General features: G+C 37.9%; 1 long non-coding RNA gene across 1 annotated transcript; it reads left to right on the top strand.

Annotated features, from left to right (window-relative positions):
• The first annotated feature begins 8666 nt into the window (after positions 1–8666).
• On the top strand, positions 8667–12873 carry LOC140233666 (uncharacterized). The gene is made up of 4 exons (XR_011901561.1): positions 8667–8742; positions 10650–10827; positions 11525–11637; positions 12788–12873. It is a non-coding gene; the product is annotated as an uncharacterized lncRNA (long non-coding RNA).
• The last annotated feature ends 6993 nt before the right edge of the window (positions 12874–19866 follow it).

Below are 19866 nucleotides of genomic sequence, written 5' to 3'. Positions count from 1 at the left end.
TATAAATCTAAAGAAAACGCTAGAAACGCTTTGCCTAGTGGCAGGAGATGCAGTCCATCGTGAAAGAACATATAATCGGAATCGACAAAGTCGTGAGAAAAGTCGACGTACTCACATCCTAATTGTTGACATAATATCTCAAGTCCAGAATTGAATATTAGTGAGCGTTCATACAATTCCTGGGAGTCCCAACGCGGAAGAATTCCAGAGAATACAATAGATGCAGATCTGAATAGTTCAGAAAGAGTGTGAAATAGATTGAGATAATGCTTCTTATCTCTCTCCCATAAACCAAACTTTAAGTTGTTTGTTCCAACGTGCACGTAGACGATATCAAATTCTTCATCATATACAATATCATGGAATTTCTCTCTGATTAACGTACGAATGGTCTGTACAGTTGTCCCCGGAAAGCAGAAAACACTGAAAATGTAGTCAACGTCAAGATGTAGGAGATATTCTTCTAAGTCTCGCAAAATAGAGTCCCCAATGACCAGAACTTTTTTTGGTCTGCTGCAGGACATGTTTGTACATCTCGCCGACAGGAGAAGCGGTCTGCCATTGTGGTCTGATGTGTCCTGTTAAAATCCTGTTAAAATGAAGGATGTATCAAAGAGGATAATTTATTGTGCACTTATGCATTTATATTTGTATTAAGTGTTAAGGCTAAAATCATTGTCAGCATTATTAAAGTATACAGGGTCTTCTTCCAACAACAGCAACAACTAAATTTTTCATTTGACAATGTTATTTCAATAGCCCTGCAATATGCAAGCAGCACGTTTATAAATTAGCAAAGTAAAAATTCACCCATGCAATAGGCCATATTCCTTTTAAGTCTTCATTGTCTAGGTCTAACATAGTGACTAACATGTACACAGTATAACCAATTTGAGATAGATATTCATTGAGTAGAAGTTGTCTAGATCTAGAATAGTTATTAAGAAAAAAAGAGACAAAAATGAAATTTATCCACAGCAATGGATGGGTCCAGAATTATTCTCTCAAACAATGTGGCATGCATCCTCAAATCATTACGTCAACTATAACATTTTAGTGGGTGTTCCCCTTTTAGGCATGTAAACAAAACTTTCCTCGAGTGAATGCTCTTTACGTAGAGCGAAGCATTACGTCAACCACAACATTGAATTGGGTGTTCCCCTTTCAGTCATTAATAAACAAAACTTTTCTTGAGTCAATGCACTTTACATAGAGGGAAGCGGCACATGTGCACACCTTTTGTGTGTGTGTGTGTGTGTGTGTGTGTGTGTGTGTGTGTGTAATTAGTCTACAATGTACTGACTCGGATACACAATCCTATATCGATGACTGATGCAGCAAGAATTACTGCAGTATTTTTTCCCTAGATCTAAACTTTGATACATTTTACATGTAACATTTTCTTCACGCTCGCACCCCACCCCCATCCCACAACACGTGCACCACTGATAAATCAAACCGTGTGTATTACGAGTATCCAGTACAGTACTCAGTATGTGTGAATGCGTGCACAAAATGTTTGTGTACGCGCTAAGTCATTTTCACGTAAACAACAATAACACCGGTACATGTACAGTACTCTACGATAGCGCTATGCACTGTATTACGTTAGCTTGGGTTTTGTTTATGACCCTAGATACAGCGTTACATTGAGAGGATATAAATCAATAGTGTAAGGTCTACTAGTAACACTTACTTGGACTTTGTCGTCATGAGCTCCTTGGGGCTCCTTACCTGGTACCAACCAGACCTACCTCATCATCTACGTGTGTTGTTATAATTATTCCATATTATTACACTAGTACTAGTATGTAATGTTGGCAAGCAATATCCAATTTCTCCCTTATAGACCTATACTGTATTCTGAGACCCCAAATGCTTCAACTTATTTCTCCCAAACAATTTAATAATTATATTCAAGTTATCCTGATGGTAATAAGATAGCAATTGTTTATAAGCATAGCCAAAAGTCAGAGGGACTATATTTTTGTGATGTATGCATCACTGAGTAACTTATTTAAGGATACCCTGGGAGCGCATTGATCATTCTTATACCCCACATTATCACACCATGAGTTTTTACTCGACGAGACTTTCAATTTTAATGTTTTCCAAGTGATGGACCTATTCATCTCTTACTCTGCTATCTTCACCAAAATCTCTAGAACGTTGAATATCATTAAATGAAGTGATTTAACTTGTGAACGGGTCGGGTTGGCAATAAATAGAACGCCTTGTCATAATTTGTTTTATGATCGTTTTAGAAATATCATTAGAAAGCAGTGATAATAACAATGGTATCATAAATTCATTTTACATGATGTAAGCATTAAAAAGTGTGATTTATTTCAAATATTCACAAACCATGTCAATTAGTCACGGATAGTAGATTTTCATGTCGTCAATAAGTGAATCTCGTCGACCATGTACTTCGTCTCTGAATAATCTCGCAGAATCTCGGGTGCTGAACAGGACATGCGCGAAAACCTGCGCGTACGATAAATTTTTGTTTTGAGCTCATTAACAGCAGCGTTGCGGTCTGACTGATGGGTTCGAGTGGGGGCCAGGGTATTTTTCCATGTCCTAAATATGATTTTCTTATTTATTGCTTTTAAACCGGTGATATAACAAACTTTGGATGCAACAGACTCTCTCTATCGAATGGGGTTTTGTTAAAGGACAAGTTCACCTTCATAAACATAAGGATTGAGAGAATGCAGCAATATTAGTAGAACACATCAGTGAAAGTTTGAGGAAAATTAGTATTAGACAATCGATGCAAAAGTTATGAATTTTTAAAATTTTTGTGTTGGAACTGCTGGATGAGGAGACTACTACAGCTTGCGATGTCATATGCGTACAACAGTACAAAGAAAATGTAGAGAAAATTCAACATATTTTCACTTTTTTTCGCATAATAAAAGAGCACTTGACTTGCCTCTTTCTAAAGGCAGGGGGAATAATATTACCCATAACATATGTCAGTAACAAGTCATGGGAATTTGTACTTTTTTCAAAAGATGAAATTGTGTGAAATTCTCTTTATGTTTTCCTTATATTGTTGTACTTATGTGACATTATACGCTGCAGTAGTCTTCTCACCCAGCGGTGACTGCACAAAAACTTCAAAAATTCATAATTTTTGAACGGATTGTCTGATTTTCCTCAAACTTTCAATGATGTATTTTACTAATATTGCTACATTCTCTCAATCCTTATGTTTATGAAGGTGAACTTGTCCTTTAAATATGAGTTTTACACGTAAAATACAGGTAACAAAAAAAAAAAAAAATCCGCCCGCCCGACCCTATTTTGAAAATCTCATGTTACGCCAATACAACATTTTTTTTTTTTTTTTTTTTTTTTTTTTTTGTGCCTAACTGGGACGTCGACGTACAAGTTACGCGCGGAGAACCGCGGAACACCCCTCCTAGTCCTACCGCAAAACAAAAACAAAAAAATGAACTAACCTATCAGCTTTCAAGTCTCATCGCCTGCTATGCTAGGCATTTGGCATCAGAGTACAAGCACATCGTAACTGCTCTGCAACAACTCTGCAGGAAAGCTTAATTTGTGATTTTTTTTTTCGGACACTTGTGTATTTTTTTTTTTTTTTTTTTTTTGCATTCAACGTAAAGCGCATTCTGAATTCATTGTAACTTCTTTAGCAGGCACTTAGCACGCTTGTAGGCATGGGCGTAAATCCCGGGGGGGATGGGGGGGGATATATCCCCCCCTGAAATGGAGGAGGGGGGATGGCCTGTACAATCATCCCCCCCTGAATTTTGAGGGGAAAAAATGGAGGAAGCAGAAATGTGATTGTATCAATTTTGGCATATTGCATGACGTTTGTACGCCGGCCTTCAGACAGGTAACAGAGCTGAACAGTATTCTATCTTGTGGGAAAATGTATAATTTTCTCAAGCGCTCGCTCGCTTCGCTCGCTCGCGAAGAAAGTAACATCGACATACACTGTAAGGTATGGCTCAGGCGTTGACAACGTCAAAGAGTATAGGTCTACATATAAACATGCCATGACGCGAGTAACTGGGGACCATCTGCAAAATATGTACGAATTAACATACAAACAAACGATAACAACAACTTTATCGCCATAATTGAATCCCCTCCATTTCCTGAATCATTCCTGAGAAACGACAGTGACTGATGACTCAGTCAGGATACATCTATGGGCATACCAAGGGAAGATCAGGGACGTCGAATCTATGGGGGGCAAAGGGGCATTTGCCCCGCCCCAAAGGAAGTGTTTAGACAGACAAATCATTTATCCCCCAAGCAATTCCCGAGATGAGGACAAATCTCGAACTCTCTTAATGGAAAATTGTCCAAATATCGCCAGAACTATGCACCAGATGGTTGTATTGCAATCATGAACATGCAAAAGGTCCGCTATACAGGATAAGGGATAAACTTTGTACACTTTTGACATAGACGTATATTCCCTAATTTATCAAACAGTGTGCAGCAGATCTTTCACTTAACAAAAGCAACCTAATATGTATAGAGGCGTCGATGGGGGGGGGGATGGTTCTCAAATAAAAGTGGTACAAACAAAAGCGAAAAATATAGCTACAAACGGCAGTTTTTGGAGTGTAAAATTTTAAAATTTTAAAGCTCGCTCGCTCCGCTCGCTCGCATTTAACCGCTATGCCATTCTCCTGATGTTGCTGCCAGTGATTGACAGCAGGTGCACCCGGTGCGCCCCCCTTAATTTCCAAAGCGAAAATATAGCTACAAACGACAGTTTTTAGGACTGGAAAATGTCAAAATTTTCAAGCTCACTCGCTTCGCTCGCTGGCATTTAATCAGTATGCCATTCTCCTGATGTTGCTGCCAGTAATTGCCAGCAGTTGCGCCCGGTGTGCCCCCTTAATTTCCAAAGCGAAAAAATACAGCCACAAACGGCAGTCTTTGGACGGTAAAATGTCAAAATTTTCAAGCTCGCTCGCTCCGCTCGCTCGCATTTAACCGCTATGCCATTCTCCTGATGTTGCTGCCAGTAATTGCCGGCAGTTGCACTCGGTGTGCCCCCTAAATTTCCAAAGCGAAAAAGTATAGCTACAAACGGCAGTTTTTTAGACTGTAAAATGTCAAAATTTTCAAGCTCGCTCGCTCCGCTCGCTCGCATTTAATCGCTATGCCATTCTCCTGATGTTGCTGCCAGTGATTGTGAGCAGGTGCGCCCCCCTTAATTTCCAAAGCGAAAAATATAGCTACAAACGGCAGTTTGGGGACTGTAAAATGTCAAATTTTTGAAGCTCGCTCGCTTCGCTCGCTCGCATTTAATTATTATTCCATTCTCCTGATGTTGCTGCCAGTAATTGCCAGCAGCTTTCGCCCGGTGCACCCCCTTAATTTCCAAAGCGAAAAATATAGCTACAAACGGCAGTTTTTGGACTGCCAAAATTAATGTCAAAATTTTGAAGCTCGCTCGCTTCGCTCGCTCGCATTTAATCATTATTCCATTCTCCTGATGTTGCTGCCAGTAATTGCCAGCAGTTTTCGCCCGGTGCGCCCCCCTTAATTTCCAAAGCGAAAAAATACTAGTACAGCCACCAAGGACATGTGGGACTGTAAAATATCAAAATTTTCAAGCTCACTCGCTTCGCTCGCTCGCATTTAATCGTTATGCCATCCTGATGTTGCTGCCCGATTGCCGGCAGTTGCGCCCGGTGTGCCCCCATAATTTCCAAAGCGAAAAAATACAGCCACAAACGGCAGTCTTTGGACTGTAAAATGTCAAAATTTTCAAGCTCGCTCGCCCCGCTCGCTCGCATTTAACTGCTATGCCATTCTCCTGATGTTGCTGCCAGTAATTGCCAGCAGTTGCGCCTGATGCGGCCCCCCTTAATTTCCAATTCAAAAAGCGAAAAAGTATAGCTACAAACGGCAGTTTTTAGACTGTAAAATGTAAAAATTTTCATGCTCGCTCGCCCCGCTCGCTCGCATTTAATCGCTATGCCATTCTCCTGATGTTGCTGCCAGTGATTGACAGCAGTTGCGCCTGGTGTGCCCCCCTTAATTTCCAAAGCGAAGAATATAGCTACAAACGGCAGTTTTTGGACTGAAAAATGTCAAAATTTTCAACGCAAAGAGATTTCACCGTAGGAGAGGGAAACCCCCCTACCATACCCTCCCCCTTCGCTTGATTCGTTCCCTCACATAACCGCTTCTCCTAAGATCAAATCTTGTCTACGCCGATGATAGGCCCCATAGCAAGAGCTGAAATACCACGATTTTGTCATTCAATAATGTATTGTGAATATTTCATTTTCTTATTGTTTTTTTTTAAAGAAAAGAAAAGAAAATTTTCACCACAAGTGAGCACCAGATCGCTGAATTTCAGGTCTGAAAATGCAAAATCTTCCTCGTGTGGGAGAGGGATACCCCCCCCCCCCCATACACACCCTTCCCCCGTTCGGTCGTTCCGCTCCCTCTCACAGATATTCCCCCCCCCCCAAAAAAAAAAAAAAAAAAAAATGTTTTCATACTTTTAAGGTCTGATTTTCCGCCGAAAGTCGTCTGACAAGCAAAAAAAAAAAAAAAAAAAAAAGCAACAAGAACAAAAAGTCTTTATGTTGTTGCTGCCACTTTTCTCCCACTTTATATTTCATGCAAAAGAGTGGGGCATCCGATCCCTGTCAAGTGTGTGTGTGTGGGGGGGGGGGGGAGGGGGGCACAAAGCTTCTCCCCCCACCCCCCACCCCCCCCCCCCCAAAAAAAAAAAGGCTGCGCCGGTCCGGTTATGGGCTTGTAATCGTGGTGATGGTGACCATCCCCCCCACTCCTCAGTATGGATTTACGCCGTTGCTTGTAGGGCTTGAGTGCCAATATTTTGCATTAAAAGTTTTTTTTTTTTTTTAAATTAGCTAAATTAGTTAGCCGCCATATCTTGTTTTATTTTTTTTTTTTTTGGGGGGGGGGGGTGCTGGGGTAAACTAGGACATGTAGGACATTAGCACGGTTCCACTTCTCCCTGCATTCAAAGGATAAAACATATCAAAGATTTTCCTTTTTTCTTTACATTTCAGATTCTTTTAATGCAACTTTCTCTGATGGACCATAATGGATAAACATGTTGTATTACGTTTTAGGATGAAACTCTTCCTGTGTAAAATAATATTCAAACACTCACACACACAGGGTCTACACACACTCACACACACACACACACACACACACACACACATTATCATAAATTATGATATGCATGTAATATTGTCTAGCCTATAGATACTGTTTGTACAACTTCACCCCAACCAATGCCACACTATCCCAGGGGGTGGCCCAGTTCTCCCCGTTCAGAAGCCTTTTTAAAGTGAAAACTAAGTTCTGGTAAGGACCTGAGAATCCGTCTATAAGGACACCATTTCATATTTGCTTGCAATATATCGAAAGAGTCTACAAAGAAACTTACCTGGCTGACGCGGTTTGCCGGAATGATGAGTCGTTTTGGAGTATTTTGAGAAAAATAATAAAAGTCGGTAGACCGACTTTTATTCCAGAAGGCTCCAGACTAACTCGGTCTCAGGGAAAACTCGACCCTATTTCATACACACAGTTCGTGATCGCCATGTTCATCAGTACTCTATACTAAGGGTACCAAACAAGGCCTTGATGAGCAGACGGGAAAGTGCGTGCTATCCTGTACAAAACAAATGGACAGCGCGCGGTTCTCAAGCCTAAATACGCACATCACCTCAGTTGCTGAGACGCGCGGTCTTTGAAGTTTTTGTTGTTGTTTATCAAGCGTCTTTGATTGCTTTTAGAGGTGCTTGAGGCGCACACTAATTTTGCATGCGCGCCAAAGAGGTTTTTGATGCGCGCGTTGTAACAACTCGGACCATTTACTGCGAGTAGCCAGAACGCTACAATGTAGTTTATACAGGCCGCTCCCATATGCATAGTACAACGCTGTACAATCCAGAGGGACAACCAATACAACTCATCCCGCCGCCAAGCACAGCGAGACCGAGTTATCCCCGAGTCCGAGTCTAGCCTGACCCCGTTCGGGTAAGTTCTGAGACTGAACGTTTTTGGTTAATATTTCCCATTTTCGTCGTTACCCATCGAATATCTTGTTATTACAGTGTTATTCCGCACATTTCCTAGGCACACGTTCACATTTTGGAGCAAAATTTGTCAACTTTTGCAGGCGTACCAGAACTTTCTTTGGGCTTTAAAATCAATTAATATAAATTATACTTTTTTTTTTGGGGGGGGGGGGCACCTTACAAAGGGGTCACCACTTTGGGACCCCCCACTTTCACTTTTTTTTTTTTTTTGTCCCACTTCTCCGTATTCTCCCCTGCTGAGTAGGCAAGTAGGCCAATTTGTCTTGAGAGTTATGCAGAGGACCTGGGGTCCGTTTCATGAAGCTATCACATAAAAGCTATCACATAAATCTTAAAATGGCCAAGCCGCTCCTAAGCTAGGAGAGACTTTCACAGAGAAGTAAAAACCATTTCACGAAGTCTCTCCTAAGCTATGAGAGACTTTAATTTTTTCAATCGTCATGTTCGAGGGTAATACTAATTAACATATCATTAGCATATCATTAACGTTTTCTCCCTATTGTGTTACATGCGGTGAGCACTCGCTACATAGACATAGCACGTATACACACAGTGTATACAGCGCAGAGGCAACAGATCTACGACGGAGGCAGGATCCTAAAGGCTAAGTTGCATTCTACACCGCTACCAGTACATATTTCTATTAGTGAGTATATTTAAAGCTGTCTACAATTGAAAAGTAATGCATGTGGATTCATAATGTGATATTATTTGGATATATTTTTGTTCGAATCTTCTACAATTCTCCAAGGGCTAGCTAGATGTAGATCTAATCTTACCGGTAGTAGCGTTATCACAATAGTCCCACGTAGGCACATCGCCGTTTGTTTGAATGACCAAATGGCCAGCTGAGTAGGCCTATAATAATATGTATCGGTAGTTTGTTACTTAGCATGGTAGGGTCTACTACAACTTCTACAAGTAATAGTGAAATGTTTGTGGGTTGATTTTTATGATATATTTAGCGTGCAGATATTTCATGAGAGCAATTGCCCGATTTGTTCATGCATGGGTGAATTGCAGGTAATAACTGTTAAGGCCTGAATAGTCAATAGTGAAGGGATCGAAGAAGAAACCGGAAATTTCATAAGAATTGGTCTGCATTTTAATTATTATTAATATTATTAAAGTTAGGCCTATATTTTTGAAGACGTGTCTAACATTGAATAATTACACTGTCACTAGCTGTGTGGATAGTATTCAGAAGTGATACAAATTTTCCGTTTTGTGTCAAATCGACAGGAAAAATCTGTTGTTGTTGTGTTTTTTTTCAGTCTAGAAAATCTAGGTTATTTTGTCCAACAGAATTATGGGCCTACCCTAAGCCTAATGTTTTTTAGGCCCTAATGTGAACTTATAGCGTTAGCATTTACACTACAGAGAACCAGCTGTACGTTACCTGTGTCTTTGTTACGTTTACAAGTCCTAATGTTACTATCTAACGTTACTATAGGTCTACAACAAAAACTTGTAAAATACTAGGGGTTAGGGGTTATAATAACAGCGACCAGCCCGAATGCGAAGCACTTTGTACAACTAACAGAGAGTGCCCTGGGGTTAGGGCCGGTAGTACTATCTGGAGAGTCGACAGTGGTTAGACTAACTAGATCTAGTAGTAGTAGTAGGGCCTAGTAGTAGTACGTAGATCCAGGTCTACACAGAATATGAATTGGAAACCATGGTTCAGATCTTGGTTCAGACTTGAAAGCTATCTTCCACAATTCTAAGTGCATACAGCACTGTAATCGCAATGCATGTGTCACAATAAGATAGAGAATGATGTTTACCTAAATTCATTGGCGTGGAACCTCTAGAATTCTACTACTATACTACCAGGTGTCTATAGATCTAGAATCCAGTGGTATAGTGATCCTGAGTAGCACCTACTGACCTAGATACTACTTAACCAGTGTATACCAAAAGTATAACCAGACTAGACCCTTAGCCTTGGTATTCTTAAACATATTATCATTAACATAAGTAGGCCTATCACTCATCAGTAAGGAAGTTAATAGGTCTTCTAAATAGTGCTATCTATCTAGGCAGTTAGTAGATTCTATAGGTCCATACTCCGGTGCTAGTACCGCTTACACAACTTCCTTTAGCAATTTAATTGATGATGATGACATGACAACAGTTGATGATCAGAGTCAGACTGTGGCTGCATCTCAGGCTGTAACTGTGATCAACCCGAATGTGAAGCCACAGTACAGTTGGTCCTACCAGATCTTAGGTAGATGTAGACCTTGCAACATGGATGCCTATCAACAAGATCTAGAACCTCAAGAAGTCATAATACCCCAAACTATAGGCTTACACATGTTGAATTGAGACAACTCAAATACTAATAGTATGTCTATTAATCAACCCCCCCCCCCCAAAAAAAAATAATAATAATATAAGGTCCTTTATATATTTAAACTGCAAAAACATGTGAACTGATTTCAAATTTCATGCAGATTCTAGATATTGTGTGTAAAATCTTGTATAATCAAACAACAGTTTGAAAGCACACTTTCTATTTTGTATTCCCATTTTTAATCATAATGTTAGATATGGAACATCAGTCAGACTGCTACAATCAGACTTCTGCATCTCATAAAGCCCAGAGTCAGTTGCTGAACTTCACTGAACACAGAACCAAACTGCTGAACTTCCATCTTCTCCACAGCTAGACTGCTACTGAACTTCGTCGAGACTTATCAACCAGCATGGTCACCTTCAACAGAATGCAAGTATTTTAGCTTATAATACTATTTTAGCAGACAACATATCTGTATATTTTCAAATACTACAATTGCAACATTATTTACATTTGGACATCAAATTGTCTCTGGATTTTTAGTTGAATAGTGTTAGACAGGAAATATTGAAAACAATGTTTGCTGTAATGTCCATCTTGGTAATTGAAAACAAACATTCTTATCCGGTGAATAGTGACCCTTCTAGAAACAACTGTTTTTTGCATTTTTTTTTTATTTCACTATCTGTAGAATATTACATACTGATCCAATTGAAGGAAGGGGGGGGGGGGTACTTGCATGTCTACATGTATCAAGCTCCTGAAACAAACTTTAGCAGTCACGTTATCTTAATATTGTAGGCCCTACTATGATTGTTTATTTACCCTCTCCCTTTTCTAGTATCAAAACAACCTCATGCTCTTACAATGTCTGAAACAAGAATATTCGACATAGCTAATCATTTTAAACTGTGAAAAGTCCTATTTACAGCTTATGGATCAGTAGATACTAGTGAATTCAGTCTTTCAAAATCAATGGTAGGGCTTTTCAATTTGATTGCTATAGCTTGTTATAGCAAAGGCAAAGCACCCATCTCTAACATACTTTCTAATGTCCCATGTCCTGCACTATTGTTTTGTTTGTAAGATATTAACTGTTCTTGTATATTGAATAAACTCCAAACAGCCAAGGACCAGACAACATGTGAACTTCATCCACTTCAGAGTTAAGGACTGGGGGCAAGATGCAAATGGAAAAGTCAAGTGACAGTGTCATGGATATTCCACCATCTTCATTTGGTGATGATTATTTTTAGCTATTGAAGCAAGTTGAGAAATCATCTTATCTTGATCATCTACAGTTGGCAGCAAAATTAGTCAACTCCTCTCTTGCATGTTGGACACTCTGACGTAATGAATTACATTATAACTGAGATTATTTCTGAATCATACAAGTGGTGATCAGATAGTTTGCTACAAGTACAAAACAGATCAGTAGCCTTTGATTTGCATATAGTTACAAACTTTGATCATTCATGTATAAAGAGATATGGTCCAGTGAGCACATTTATGGTCATTTTCAGTCCTTTCAGTGATCACTGAAATGATTCGTTGAATATGGTTTCACTCAATGTTTTGATAGGTGACACAATATGATGGAATTTGATGTAGGATTCTTAATATTTCAATTGGCATTTTTCATTGTAAAAAAATATTTAAATGAACTAATTTCTAGTGAAAGTTGCCACCATAGAGTTTGTACAGAGGTTTAGCCATGATATTAATAATTCAAAGTTTAAGTCATGTCAAAATGAATATAACCCAATGAAATGCTGAGAGTTATGAATAGAATGGCAAGATACTATTTAAAATTCCATAAAAACAAAAGAAATTAATAGTTATCATCAGACCATAACACGTCATGCTTCAGTGATCACAGAAAGGTCTGAAATGACCATAATGTACTCATTTGACCTTATCTCTTCATGCATGAATGATCAAAGTTTCTAACTATATGCAAATCAAAGATTATTGATCAGGTAGGCATTTGTCATAAACTATATATCCGTTCACCATTTGTATATGATTTAGTAATTGTAATGTTATTCATTTTGCCATAGTGTCCATAATGCAAGGGGGTTTAATAATTCTGCTGCCAACTGAATAAAGTGAATGCTTGTTATTAATTTCCCCTCTCATTCATTACTAAAATTACCTCATACTCTTACAATTTGCTAATAGGGGCTCATTACATAGTGATTCAAACTTTGAAAAACTGGCAATTACAACTTGTTGTTCACATAATATATCTTACAAAATTGATATTCATTAATTGCTTGTTTTAATAAAGATGTACACTCATCTCAAATATTTTCCAACTATCACATTTGTGCATCCGATGTTTCTGTTTGTATGATATTTAACTGTTCTTATATTTGCACACCCAAAGGCCTGAAGAGAGCTGAACCTCACCAAGCCCTTGGGACTGACAACTGCAGCTGAACTTCACCCAGGTCAGAGTCAGACTGCAATTGGACTATGAACCGTATAGCAGCATCTTATCTACGACAGAACACAGGTATGCATTTCTCAAATTAAACTTGAAAGTATAAAGATTTTACAAAATAAACAACTTGAGTAACAGTTGAAAAAAGGCAACCTTTGTTGATGACATATCAGTTACAGGTAATTCGGTCTTTCTTATTTTAGGAATTATTGTAGACTTGGTGGACAAACAATGTCACCTCTATATGTGAACTGTTCCACACGAGAAATGAAGAAATTAGTGCATTCATACACCCCAGTTGGGAGTTGATTTAATGTTTATGTCTATATCAGCCACAATTGGGAATTCAGTACGGCTCACAAGAGTTGATTAATGCACTGACATAGCAATGCAGCTGACTTGTTACATAACCCATTGAATCAACTTTCTGTTTATTTTGGAACTCCCAGCTTGCCTGACATAAGTTACAATCCTTTCTAAAAAAAAAAAGTCAAATAAGTCTCTACTGACATGAATGAATGACATTATGTCAGATGAGTGTTTTAAGTCACAATCACATTTTCATTTTGAGTCTGTGTCACACCTTTTTTGTTCATCAGGAAGAATCCGATACACTAATTCTTGTGTATGACAACCCAGAAGATTTTCTTTGTTTTGTTTTTTCCTTGATGCTGTTAAACTGTTGCAAATATACTGTATATGAAATTGCTGACAAGCAGCTCTGTGTAATGATATGTGTGGTAGTCGTGTGTGTATTCATTCAACTGTACACCCACATGTTACCACTCTGTATAATGTCAGGGTGAGGGGATGTGATTTGCATGTCACAATATTTCAGTATGTAACCAGTATTGTTTATTTTTCCATATTCTATTTCTTTTGTCCTTTCTTTCTTTTTTCTTTCATATAGATTCTCAAGGCATGGAGCTTGCCAAAGGTGATGCAGACAGGTTGAATATAACATGTTGGTTTTGACCGCTGTGGATTCAGTCCTTCAAAAATTAATGGTATACAATGTATACATTTTTTCTGGGGGGGGGGGGTGGCTGCATTAGATGTGAGGATCTGACATGTACCTGCAGCACTGTAATGAAAGTCATGAATGCAAATGTCATGGTGATTTGTAATAGATCCTTATGATAAAAGCTTCTTGCACAACAAAAATTCCTAAAATGGAGTGCGAATATTATGTCTTTCAGGACATCATTTGGAAAATAAGAATAGGTCTATTGTCGCTAGGCCTACACACATGATAGATTTTCAAATGTTATGCACTTGCTGCAAATGACATGAGTAATGTTACAGAACCTAACAACATCTTGATTGTTTTCTGTCTGCTTTTCTATTTTGTGTTCACATAATTGGCATGTTCAATTTCAACTTTATCTGATAATCCCTTCATTATTGTTGCTCTAGAGTTTTATATCCTGGTTTTTGTCCCATTTATTGCACAGAACATAGCTAGGTAAGATAGACCACATACTTCAGAACCTATTTGCTAGCTATGCTTTTGCAGAGTGTGTGCTTTCTTTCTAATATTCAAATACATAGGAGAGTCATCTGAATTCAGTTGTACATCATTTTAAAACTGAGAGTGTGCTCTTTCAGAAACAGGATTGGCCCTTTTTTTGGCAAGATACTAAGAAACCACTATTGAAGTGCTACAGAGCATTAATTCAAAGAAGAATTCAATGTTTATTTGACAAAAATTAGTTTTGAAATGGTTGAGATATCCAAAAGCAGAGTAAAACAAAGCGATTCTAGTAAAAGGTTGGTTCCACCTTTTATTAGGATTCCTTTATTTTGGATATCTCAAACATTTCAAAACCAATTTTCATCAAATAAACATTGAGTTCTTCTTTGAATTAATGGTCTTTCATATTTCATAAGAGGTTTCTTATTATATCACCCCTCCTCCCCCCCCCCAAAAAAAAAGGAAAAAAAAAGAGAGAAATGTTAACAATCTGAAACCAGGTCTCAACCAAAACTTTACCAGCCCTTTAACCAGAAATCCATGTTTGGTGACTTTCTGTTGATATTGTGATACAGAGTCACAATTGCAGTGTTAGATATGAAGCTGCAATCAGACTATTGCAGTCTGACTGCTGAACTTCACTGAGTTTTGTCATAGACGAGTCCATAGGTGATGGCATAAGTGCTTTGCCAGGTACATGTATTAACCAAACCAGAAATGAGAAAAATCCCCCTTCAGAAGAAAAAGCAAAAACATTACAATACAAAACAGAACAGAACAATTAAGCTTGCAAACGATTCAGTGAAAAGCAAACGGGTGAATTGAAGCACTCTGAAAAAAAAAGAAAGATTTATAGGCCTTGTAAAGTGTAAGAAAGCATTTTAAAATGGATAAATGCAAATTCTGTATCAGTCAGCACATAAGAGTCTGATTTCTGATCTTTGATGATTATAAGCTATTGTGCAGTAGACAAGGTCATTATCATTAGTATTAGTATCATAATTAATATTCTGATATAGGGAACCTTAGAGTGCAAAGAAGGTGGATTGCAACACATATTATTTTATGCTTACAAAATATTTGCAATGATAGCATTGTGTGAAGTTCAGCTGCTTTCATAATTTGATTAATAAACCATGAAAATAATACAAATGATTATGAAAGATCTGTCGATGTATAAGTGATCCAAACATAAATGCATCAGTGAACATTGCAGTGCATTGTTTTTATGCCTCCGCCACGAAGTGGTGCCGGAGGCATTATGTTTTCGGGTTGTCCGCCGTCTGTCCTTCTGTCCGTCCGTCCGTTCTTCCATCCGTCCGTCCGTCCTTCTGTCCGTCCGTAATGAATTTTGTGGCAAGCGTAACTAAAAAACAATTTGAGGTATCCTAATGAAACTTGGCATGCATGCGTATTAGGGGGTGAAGTTGTGCCTATCAACTTTTGGGTGCACATGCTCAAGGTCAAAGGTCAAAAGGTCAAGGTCAAATACATAAAATTTAACTATTTCCACCATATCTCTGCAATGCCTAAAGATATTTTCTTGAAACTTAGTGTATTAATGTATTACCCAATTAAGATTCTCTGGTGAAAGTCTGTGGTCATCTGGTCAAAGGTCAAAGGTCAAAAGGTCAATTAAGAATATTAAAACTTCACTTTTATCTCCGTACCTTGGAACCTTGTTCGAGGTATCTTCATGGAACATACATGTACTGACTGGCAGTGATTATCTAGACAATTTTGGGTTCATGGGGTCAAAGGTCAGGAGTCAAAAGGTCAAGGGCAACACTTCAAAATTTTACTATTTCCCTCATGTTTATGCAATGCCAGCAGGATTATTTTTTACACTTGGTGTATGCATGTATAACCTAATAGAGATTCTCTGGAAAGATCTTTTTTTTTTTTTTTTTTTTGCCTCAAAGGTCAAAAGGTCAAAGATCAAGTGAAAGTGCTGAACTAAGTTTTTCCTCCATGTCTCGGAAGTGGCTCAAGTTATTTTTAAACTTTCTACATATTTATGCATGTTCTGCCTGACAGTGATTATCTTATGAATTTTAGGGTCAAAGGCCAGATGAAAATGGTAACAATTTACTATTCAATACAGAAATTGCACTTTTTCTTCATACCTTGGAAATTACTCAATGCATAAACGTATGAATTGGTCAAAGTGAAGTTAAAGTCCTGAAATCCCAAATACATGCTCTCCTATTCATCCAATTAAACCTAGGTCAAGGAAGGTGAACATTTAACACATTTGTGACAAACTTGTCATTTTAATATTTAGCCATTTTTGTGAAAATGTAATCACACATTGTCCACATGCACTATCTAAACCTATTAGGAGAATCATGCATCATGGCGGAGGCATACCAGTCGCCATAATGACATTTCTAGTTGTTATTATTTCCAGGCATGTGACGACAACATTTATGTAACCCAGTTAGAAATTATGTCTATGCGGGCAATTATTATTTGATTAGAAAGATCAAGCATAGCTTATAATGTAGAAATCAAGTAGAATGTTATACCAGAAAATACTTTGAGTGATAATAATTTCACAAGGACTCTTACCAGTATCACCAATGTGGTTGTGATAATTGTGCTGTGATTATGATGACATTGAATAATGAAATAATGTTTTCAAGATCAGATTTTCTAATGAATCAGGCAACTAGAATGAAATATATGAAATAGTTTGTGCAGTTACATAATCTGTCACATGACATGTAGTTAAATTGTGAGGAATTGATATTAATGAGTATGAAATTGATAGCAGTGAATGAATTGAATACAGTGTAATTGAATCATTGTCGGCCTACACTGCCTCTTTCAATGAAATGTTTTCCCATTGTGGCAATTGATGAGTGAAATCAAATCCAAGTACGAAACAAAGAATACCTGCTGAAATTAGAAGTATCATTGTGATTTTTACTCCCACCTCCAACTGAGGGAGTTCGTTCAACCAGCGCTAACTTTATATGGTTTTATTAAAAAAAGAAAAAAGCTGTACCATGGCAATGCATTGTTCAACATTGAATAAAGTGTTTTGTTAATTCAAAAAAATTTGTTTGTCACATGTGTCATATATGTGTTGCAAGTCAAGTGCTCAACTAAAACTGAGTAAATTAAATGAATAAACTGGAAAGTCCTATGATTTTCACAAATGATGTTACCATGGCAACACACTGTTCAGTATTAACGAAAGATGAATATACACAAGTACATAGTATAACTTGCACATGTTTCAAATTTCAAGTCAAATGCTCAAAAGCTTAGGAAGTTAGCTGAATCCACAATATTTTTGAATGATTTTCATTCAAAATAATCTGATACCATGGCAACACATTGTGTGAAAAAGAACAAAGAAGAAATTTGCACATCAGTCTATGTACTTTAGCAGTCTCATGTGCCAGATTTCAAGTAAAATGCTCAAATATTGAAGTAGTAAACTGAATCTACACCTTTTTTATTATATTCATTGAAAATGCTGTTACCATAGCAACACAATGTTCTATATCTGTGAAAGATGAAGTTTGCACAACTATACATATCATGGTGGTCACATGTACCAAATTTCAAGCAAAATGCTCAAAAGCTGAGAGATAACAGAATCCACAATATTTTTGTATGATTTTCATTCAAAGTCTGCTGTTACCATGGCAACGCATTGTTCAACAATGGCGAAAGATGAAGTTTGCACATCTACGCACTATGCCGGTCACATGTGTGCCAAATTTCATGTCATATGCACAAAGATCGACAAATTTAGCGAATTCACAATTTTTGTATGCTTTTAAGTGAAAAAATGTTGTTACCATGGCAACAGATTGTTCAACATCAACCAAAGATTAGTTTTGCACATCTATTGGTCATGTGCCAAATTTTTGGTCAATTAAAAGAATTTTAAGGAAGTTAGGTCAATTCACATATTTCTTTGTGTGATTGGTATAGAAAAACTTGTTGCCATGGCAACAGATTTTTTTCACACACCACATGAAAAAAGTGTTTTGCACAACTACATATTACATTTATCTGATTCTATGCAGAATTTCAACTGCATTAATTGCTTTAAAACTGAGGGCAGTAGTTCAATCCACAACAATTTGTATGTTTTTGTGAAAATTTGCCATTGCCATTCATGACAACGTATTATGCGATATCAACGAAAAAGATATCTTGCATGTCTACCTTTGACAGTGGTCACACATGCCAAATTTAGGGTCAATTACTCCAAAATGAGAAAAAAGTTTGATACAACGGCTCTCTCAAAAAGCTATCACATAAACTTAGGAGTGCTCCTGACCACTCCTAGATTTATGTGATAGCTTTGCCAAGTTAGGAGAGACTTTATGTGCTAGCTTTGTTCATGAAATGGTTTCTAGAAAAAGTCTCTCCTAAGTCTGAGTTAATGTGATAGCTTTATGCGATAGCTTTTTCATGAAACGGTTTTTAGCAAAGTCTCTCCTAAGTATGACTTAGGAGAGAGAAAGTCTCTCCTAAGACTTTCATGAAACGGACCCCTGGTGATTCCAAAAGAACTGCTCACTGAGGGGCGCAGCCCCTCACTGAATAGTTCTTTTGGAGGCATCGAGGCCTATAGTTTAACCAGAAAATCAAAATTAGGCAAAGCATTATGTATGGTTATATATGTTTTATATTTTGGATCAAAATTTACAATCAAAAAATCAAAAGAAGGGGAAAATTTGAAAAATGCGAAGCGAGAAGTTGTATGATGTTGCGAAGGGACCCAGCGCCCGATGTCAGAACTTCTTTGTGACGTCATAATTGATTTGTAAGAAACTCAATACACAGAGTGACGATACGAAGCAGTGCGCAACGTCAAAATTGCTTTGTGGCGTCACATTGTTCACCGAGAGACACGGTACGGCGCAGTGCGCGATGTCAGAAGTGCTTTGTGATGTCATAATTGTTTTGTTAAAATTGTTATATTTCATAGAATGACGGTACAAAGCTACGCACGATTTTAGAATATTGCTTTGTGACATATCATTTTGCAAATATTTTCTACTTATACCTTCAAGCTCTTTGGCAGCCATATCCCCTTTCAAAAACCCTGCGTATTTCCATGAATAGCAAAAGGGCCTCCATTAGTTCAATGGTACATTTTCTTCTCTCTTTTTTTTTTCCATCTGAGAAGATAAAGGAAAGCCCATATGATCAGCTGCGCTGATCTAGCTGGTCTTCCATGGGGTCCAGTTGGATGTGAGGCGGGTCGACTTCACCGGGTTCAGCAACAAAATGAGCTTATACAGTCAGACTGAGATCATGACACTATATTACAAGAGTGCATGAGTCACATGTGTCGCCTGTTTATTCTAAACAACCGGACAAAGCAATGCCACTTTACACAATAAAGTCATAATTCTTTGCTTTATTCATACCAAAAAAATTGCAAAATCGTAACTCGTTCCCAATGAAAGATACAGTATTGCATTTTCTTTGTTATTATTGCCACAAGCGATAGCCAACTTTCCCTCGCACCCCAGTTTACTGTATGGAAGATGATCATCCGTCATTGCTTATTCAC

This window comes from Diadema setosum, chromosome 10 (assembly GCF_964275005.1).
Source record: "Diadema setosum chromosome 10, eeDiaSeto1, whole genome shotgun sequence".
NCBI classification, from domain to species: domain Eukaryota; kingdom Metazoa; phylum Echinodermata; class Echinoidea; order Diadematoida; family Diadematidae; genus Diadema; species Diadema setosum.
Note: the sequence above shows the minus strand (reverse complement) of the source record. Positions and strands in the feature narration are given on the sequence as shown.